Raw genomic sequence first — 8046 nt, 5'->3', positions numbered from 1 at the left:
GGGACGATTTGCTGAATAAGCAGTGTTACCCTCCGTGCGACAAACCTCTCGCGTTTGAGTCCCCGTAGCCGATCCTTGTGCGATGGAAATCCTTCCTCCAGGTTCCGGAGCACCCCACTATTGATGGAAATTCCTAACAAGATATCCTTTAGGCGTCCTGACTTGTCATACTCCCACACAGTGAAGCAGCACACGGGGGCAATGCACTCCCCTCGCCGCCATCTTCCTTCTCCAGTTTTTATTCTTACAGTGCTAAGGTGAGTTCAAATTATATAACAAAACCTCAAGTTAATTTGAAAATAAAAGTTTGAAGTTACAATTTAGATTTAAATTTTCATTTTTAATTAAAAAACCAATTGGGATGTGTCAAAGGAAATAAAAACTTAAGTAAAAGAATCACATTACAAAATACACATCATCTTCCTTATTTCTTCCTTCCTCCTCCCCAGAAATTCACAAATGACAGAAAACTGAAAAAGAGTTAACTTCAGATTACTAACTCCACAATAGTAATTCATCTTTCTTTTAGGTGAGAGGACTCTAAGGCACAGGCAGATGAAAAGTTGGAACAAAGCATCTACTTGTTACTGCATGTCATTAACCTTAAAAAGAATTATGGTGCTTTTATTTTTTTGTCTGATTAAATATTTGGACTTCTTTTGACATGAACAAATTTTTCTTATCTAATTTAGTTCCCAAATGAAGTGAAAAGTATATATATATTTTACTTTGAGAAAGAGAATAAACATGATTTGGATACTTAAATTAAGAAATGGACTGTAAGGTCCCTAGAAGACACACAAAGATGTCAGTGGTCCACAGACTTTAAGAAATATGCATGCAGAATTGGAGATGTGGCCCAGTGGGAGGGTGCTTACCTGGCATGTGAGGCCCTGGGTTAGACCCCAATCATAGGAGTGGGATACTATGCAGCAGAGCAGGTGCTTCTAGAGATGGTTCCTGGAACATAAAAACAAATGGGTATTAGTGAACCCTCATGTCTCCAAGGCATTAGACTTTATGTCCAAGTAATATTTCTTCAGTCATAAATACAAATTGAACACTTCCTTATAGTTCATAGCTTTTAGGATATAAAAGTTATTTTTGGACTCTAAGTTTCCTATGTATACCAACCATTATCTTTCTCTTTAGATATATATCCTGATTTTACTTTATTTTTGTGTAAATCATATTATATTCCAGTACATTTATCTGCATTAAGACTTTCATATAATATTGGGTCATATTTAATTGTAAAATATCAGGTACCACATTTTGGTTTTTTATTTGTATGTGTCAAAATCAATTTTGTTTCTCCTGAAGCATACCGAACAGAGCCATCAGAAGAAGAAATAGAAATAGAAACTATTAAAGTTTCTATGTTAAAATTACAAAGTCAACAAAGCCTTAAAGAGCAGAAATTTCTGAAGTAAGTTTTCTGGATCTGAAAAGAAAGTAATTTTCCAGTCTAGAGAAGAATCTAGCTTGTTTGATGTTGTTATGTATGTACAGATAGACCAGTAGTATCTAGTGCTGCAAATTGTGCTCAAATTGACTTATTGGTCTGGTTTAGCCAGTTTGAGATTTTAGTTTTCTTTAGCTTTGTGTGTGATAAGATGCTTTGTTCTATTGTTAGCTTTCATAACAAATTCCTGAGATACACAGAATAGCTAAGGCAGACAAACTACAAAGGCCACATAATTGTCCACATAGTATCAGCTAGAATGAGAAGTCAAGTCTTCCAATTCTAATTTCATAGGCTTCTCCCCTCTACAGTGTAGGAGACCTTGGGTTACAGTGGTTTGTGATGTGTTCGTTAGAGAACAGACAGCTCTTTCAAACAGAGTTTTATTACTTTGCCATCAGTTGTAGATGAAAATAATAAATACTATCATTTTATAAAGTTTTTCTGCAGCAAAAATGTGGTATGAGCCAGGTGTAGTGGAGCTTGTCTGTAATTCCAGTGAGTGAGGAGTCCGAGGCAGGAGGACTGCAAGTTCAACACTAGCCTCTGCAACTTGGTGAGACCCTGTCTTAAAATAAAATAAAGGGCTGAGGGTGTGGCTTAGTGATAGTGGGCTCAATCCCTAGTACCAAACAACAGCACAACAATGAAAACCCAAAAAAGTGCTTGTGAATAAGTCTCTGGAAAAGACTAGAAATGATTATGCTGGTCAAGAAGAAACTTCTTATAGGTGCTTAAGAGAGAATATTTGGTCTCTGCCTTGAAATTTCTAAAGAGTCTCACTTAAGAGTACTTTGCAAATTAGATAAGTCGGTACTATTTGGGGAAAACGTGAAAAATGCCTAGGTCAGTTTTCAATTATCACTTTTAATTATTAATCTTTTATATTTTAGTGTGAAGAGATACTGGGTTTGGAAGACTTGTTGGGAGAGAGGGCAAGAAAAGAGGAGAAGAGGGTGTAGGTCAAAGGTACTAAGGGGCTGAAAACCCATGGGACAAAAGAGGTCCCCATTCTACTTTCTGCTGACATAAAATAATAACTCTGATTTAATGATAATAAGAAACTAGTTTATTCTGAGCCATTATGAGTGACCACAGGAACATGGATTCAATCAATGATGTGTTCCCAGGCTATGGGCTCTCATATTTGCCTCAAAATAAACAATTTTCCTGTTTCCTTTAAAGTAGAATTGTTATTTTATGTCACAAATTTTGGTATTTAATATGGGCTCCAGAATTGATTTGGTTTCTCTGGAGGAGTTGCCTGGCTGGTACCCGGTACTGGCCTGGGCCCTTTATGCCCAGACCTTGGCTTCTCCTCGGGTGGACATTGTCAAGTAGTTCCTGGGATCTGGGCCTCCCTTTGCTTTGGTTGACAATACTTTTGGTTATTAAATATTGGTATTTGCATATTCTATTGTTTCAGATCATTTGCCAGAATTTTTTTTTTTGCTAGAACTGCTCTTTTACTCCCATTTTTCCTCCATTCTATAAATTTGCCTTTTGCTTTTTTTGTGTTTCTCCTCTTTATCACAACCTTTTACTATAGAAATTCCATGAATACCTGATCCTAAAGGCATTTAAGATAATGAGATATTCCTTCCTTCCAGCCTAAAAGGGTACAATTAGGTAACTAATTATCTCCTGAAGGTATCAGAGGAAATTCCCAAGAATGTGCAAGACCTCATAGGGAAAGTCCCAAAATAGCGTCCCTCATTCCTGGGTCAGAAGGAGCTTCATTAGCTCATCCAGGAGTTCACACAAAAGAGCCTATATCATCCAGTATCTGGAGTCCCTCACCTTCCATAAAGGGTGCAGGATAAACCCAATATACAATAGGAGGAACAGACCTCAGACTGAGACAGGGAAAGATACACAGAAACCAACCCAAAACACAAATCCCATCAGCTATCACAGAAAATTGCAACTTGGGAGACCAGAGACACCTTCGCTAAAATGGGGAGCAGAAATTCAAGGAAGGAAGACGAGTTTGGGGAGAAACTACTATTTGGTACTCCAGTGGGTTTTACATTTCGTAGTTATGTCATCTCAGTTTGCAAATATTTGGAAAAGTGGGGGACTCTAACTAAGGAAGACTGGGCTTTACATTTTCCTCTCTGAGGAACATCTGGTATTCCTAAACTGGTTTTCTTGCATGCTGAATTAGAATCCTCAGGCAATACACCATGACAGGAAAAAAAAAAAAAGAGTCTAGTCTGCTTGGGCTTTCAATGTGAGTGTCCTGAGGGCTGTTCTAGCTGTAGCATAAATGAAATAAATACATACTTATGACCAGCATGTCTAAATTTTTAAGGTAAGGGAAATGTTATTTCATTTCCTACATGCAGCTTGTTGGGTTGCATTCTCTTTCAGCTAGGAAGCCAGGAAGAGGAAAAGATGATTTTCTTTTGTGATGCTGCCTGGCCCCAGAATTCTTTGGAATCAAGAAAAAATATGGCGTTTATAATATGCGAATGGGAAGTAGATGAGTGATACTTGCAAAACAACATCGATTAGAGTTCTGTTTCCCTTTGTGACTGCAAACTAAGGCCTCTGATTTGATGATGCCCACAAAAATTTGTGAAATCTTGATTTGTCACCAGCCTGGATTTTGGTCTCTACTCCTATTACTAATAATATTTGGTACATGGGAAAGGATGATTTGGTTGGGAAGGAATTTAAAGTGATACTGTGTTGTCTGACTTCTATAATGACATTAACCATTTACTTTCCCAAAGTAGAATCTGTTGTTTCACAGTAATAGGACAAATCTAATTATTAGCAATGAATAAGAGTTGAAGACCAAGATTTTTTAGAATTAGGACTAGCCTTTCCATACAAGGTTATAGCCATGGAATCAAACTGGCCGGAAGAAAAATTAGAATTGGAAGATAACAAACAATTTAAACTAATCCCAACATCAAATTTCGTAAATCACAGATAAGACTGCAGATACAGGGGAAAGCATAATGGCAGTCTGATGAAAGAGTATGATGATATATGCAGAGGATGTTTTAATTGGTTGGGATGCCTAGTTCCCTCATCAGCTACTTTCTCTACTTTAGACCATACTATGTTCTTGGTTATTATAACTTTAGGTATAATAATCCTCCTACACATTACATATTACATATGTCAGGTACAAAGAACAGCAAAAGGAAAACCCCAGACCTGATAAGGATATCTAATAACATTAATTTAACTCAGGATTTTTTTTTTTTTTTTGGTGGTACTGGTGGTTGAGTCCAAGGCACTCTACTACGGAGCTATATTCCCCAGCTCTTCTATTTTATTTTGAGATAATAAATTGATAAATTGCCCAGGCAAGTCTTGAACTTACCATCCTGGACTTATAGATGTGCACCACTGCGCTCAGCCCAGATACTCAACAGATTCTAGTAACGAACCTTGTAAGGAACCTTCCTAGCTCAGTGAGACATGAAGCATTTGCCCTCTGCATGCATAGAGCACAGTGCTTGGCCAACAGGGGGAACTGTAGAGCCAAAGCTCTCTGAAGAAGTCACATCTGTATTAAAGATCCTGCAAACTATTTGAACTTGGCCAAGCAAGAACTTTGTGATTGTGGAGAAATGCAATATTTCAGATCAAGGGCCAAAATTATCTTGGGCTTTCTTGGTTCCTTTAATAGCCATTTACTTTTAATCTCTGTATTTGACCTTACAGCCTCAGGACATGAGGTAAAACTCCAAATATATGGCAAGCTTAGCCACATTCTAACATCTACCAACACTAAAGCTAAGAATGCTGTAACACTTGAAGCTTACAGAAAAAATTTCACCTTTCTTTTTTTTTCCCCTTCTACCTAATGCTCCTACCTATGTAAATGTATTGATTTATGACCTTTGTTCTATGGCTATAAAAGATCATGTAACCTCCTCCATGACAAAAGACACCATTTAAGATAATTTGAATCTGTGTTCCTGTGCTATAGTCATTCATATTGGGCTCATAATAAACTATTTTTAAATTTCCTTTAAAATAGAGTTGTTTTATGTTGAAATTTCATTTCCTAAATGTCTAATGCTAGACTTTGTATTAAGTTGTATCTTGAAAACAAAAATTTTTAACTAGTCTCACCTGTTTACATTTTCCAGTAGCTCAATTTCAATCAAGCTTTGGGACTGTGCTCCTGGAAGATTGAGATGTGGGAAGTACTTCTTCTATGGAGAATTATTTATACCAATTATTCAGTTTACCTCATTCTTCATCAGGGTTTATAGAGGGAAAGGAGTTGGATGCCTTTTAGGTCTTAAAAAAAGCTAATCTATGCTATTTTTGTTGGCTTTTTGTGATAAAGAAGCAGGCCAGCCACATAACATGAGGGTTTCTATCTACTGCTCAGGAGTTTCCTCAATGTGCATATAGAGCCACATAAACACATCCACTGATTGTTATTTTCCTGTCTCCATTTAGAGACAACTCAGACTTAAAACCACCATTTACTTTATAATAACTTTTTATTCCTTTAATTATAAGAGTAAAACATGTATATTAATTTTTTATGGTGCTTGGAATAGAACTCAACAAATTTTCTACAAATTCTAAGAATATCTTAAACAATTTACAGAATTATAAAGCACAGAAACCACAGTGAAGTAATATTGGGCAAGCTGAGCTGAATGGGAGACAAAGCACTAAAGCTATTGGTTCATTAGCAAAGAATTAAAGAAAACAGGATAAATAAGAGCTAGGGAAACAGAGGTGAGTATAATTTGAAGTTTCATTTACTCAATAAAATTAAATTGGGGGGGCTGGGTCTGTAGCTCAGCGGTAGGGCACTCACCTAGCATGTGCAAGGCACTGGGTTCGATCCTCAGCACCACATAAAAATAAATAAATAAAATAAAGGTATTAAAAAAAGTAACAACAATCTTAAAAAAAATAAATTGGGGGCCAGGTATAGTGGTGCAAGCCTGTAATCCCAGCTACTTGGGAGGATGAGGCAGGGAGATCACAAATTCAAGGCCAGCCTGGAAAACTTAGTTTGACCCTATCACACACACACACACACACACACACACACAAAAGCGTGGGGTGGGCTGGGGGGCTGTGGATATAGCTCAGTGATAGAACACCCATAGGTTACTTGGTGTCACACATGCACACACACACACACACAAATCAAATTGACTCACAATTATATCACAACTATACAGGTTGAGCTTACCTAATCCAATAAACTGAGATGCAAAATGCTCCAAATCTAACATTTTTTGAGGAACAGCATGGCACCACAAGTGGAAAATTCCGTACCATGGAACTTTGTTTCAATAACAAAGATATTATGAATATTGTAAAACTTTCCTCTGACTATGTGTTTAACTGTATATGAAATATAAATGAATTTGCTGTTCAGACTTGGGTCCTGTCCCAATGATACCTTATTATGCACATGTAGATATTCCCAAATCTGAAAAAAATCTGAAATCTGAAACACTTCCGATCCTGAGCATTTCAGAAAAGGGATATCCAACCTATATTATCCGTGAGAAGTGGACTGGTGTTTATTTTGTGGTGGCAAATGGAAAAGACAGGGTAGGTGTTGTGTTCCAGCCTAAATGTGTCCCTTTACTTTGTCACTTAACTCTCTTGAGCTTTCTTTTCCTTACCCAAGGAACTACCAGATTAGGCTTGATGTTATCTGTGATTCTTAACTATTTCTGATTAATGCTTTAATTTCCTAGGAAAAAACCCTCAAGAGTCTTGGTAGACATAAAGCAGTCTTTGTTCTAAGATATTCTTGATGGTTCTTGCCCTTTCTCATTAGCAGTTTGCTAGGCCTATTACCCAGGTCTTGTTACCTGCCATTATAGCTCATGAGAATGCCTGCATCTGTAGTACAGTTGGTAAGGGTTTTTTTTTTTTTTTTTTTTTGCATATCTTATCACACCTGGTTTTCATAGTTATTCAGAGATGTGAACTGAGCAGATATTATTTTAATCACCATTTTATAGATTAAGAAATTCAGAGAGGCATTGCAGAAATCCAATTCTTACTTACATTGTTTCTGGCATTGATGGTGAAATAGATACATATGATCTAGCTAAACTCATTATCTTGCTCTTGTTTGAGAATTTTAGATGTGGTATATTTATAATTAAAGAATGCATATTATTTGGTACAGATAATACAGGGAAAGGGAAGTTTAAAACTCACTGAAGGGATTTTTATTTTTTTGTGCTCAAGATGATCATCAGGCATCTTTTGGTGCATCCCTAGATATCTTTCCTGATTCTGTCAGATCTTACCTTAATGCTCCAGTTTCTGTAGAATCAAGAAATTTCTTGCAATTCTTTCTTTTTTAGGTTCTTAGCTCGCTCAGGGCTTTTTATTTTCCGTTTCTTTATCCTGGAATATGCATCTACTTCTTGTCTTTCTGTCAAACTTTTACCTACCCTTTAAGCTCAAGGGTTACCTGCTCTGTGAATTATTTGCTCACTATCATCTGCAGACATAGTTGCCCCTATCTCTCTGTGCTGCAACCTTATTTATTTTCCATGCTGGGGATTGAACCCAGGGCCTCGCATGTTAAGCTCCACTATAACCTTTAAAATCTCCAT

General features: G+C 36.9%; 1 long non-coding RNA gene across 1 annotated transcript in view; it reads right to left on the bottom strand.

The window, feature by feature from the left end:
• The window catches only part of LOC125619793, a 14339-nt gene extending 6293 nt beyond the window's left edge, over positions 1-8046 (bottom strand). The window contains exons 1-2 of the long non-coding RNA XR_007351386.1: positions 7735-8046; positions 879-960 (exon numbers count right to left, since the gene is read on the bottom strand). This is a non-coding gene — a long non-coding RNA (uncharacterized LOC125619793). The remainder of the gene's footprint in view (positions 1-878; positions 961-7734) is intronic.

This window comes from Marmota marmota, unplaced genomic scaffold, assembly GCF_001458135.2.
Source record: "Marmota marmota marmota unplaced genomic scaffold, marMar, whole genome shotgun sequence".
NCBI classification, from domain to species: domain Eukaryota; kingdom Metazoa; phylum Chordata; class Mammalia; order Rodentia; family Sciuridae; genus Marmota; species Marmota marmota.
The sequence above is the reverse complement of the archived record's forward strand: the minus strand, read 5'-3'. Positions and strand labels throughout refer to the sequence as shown.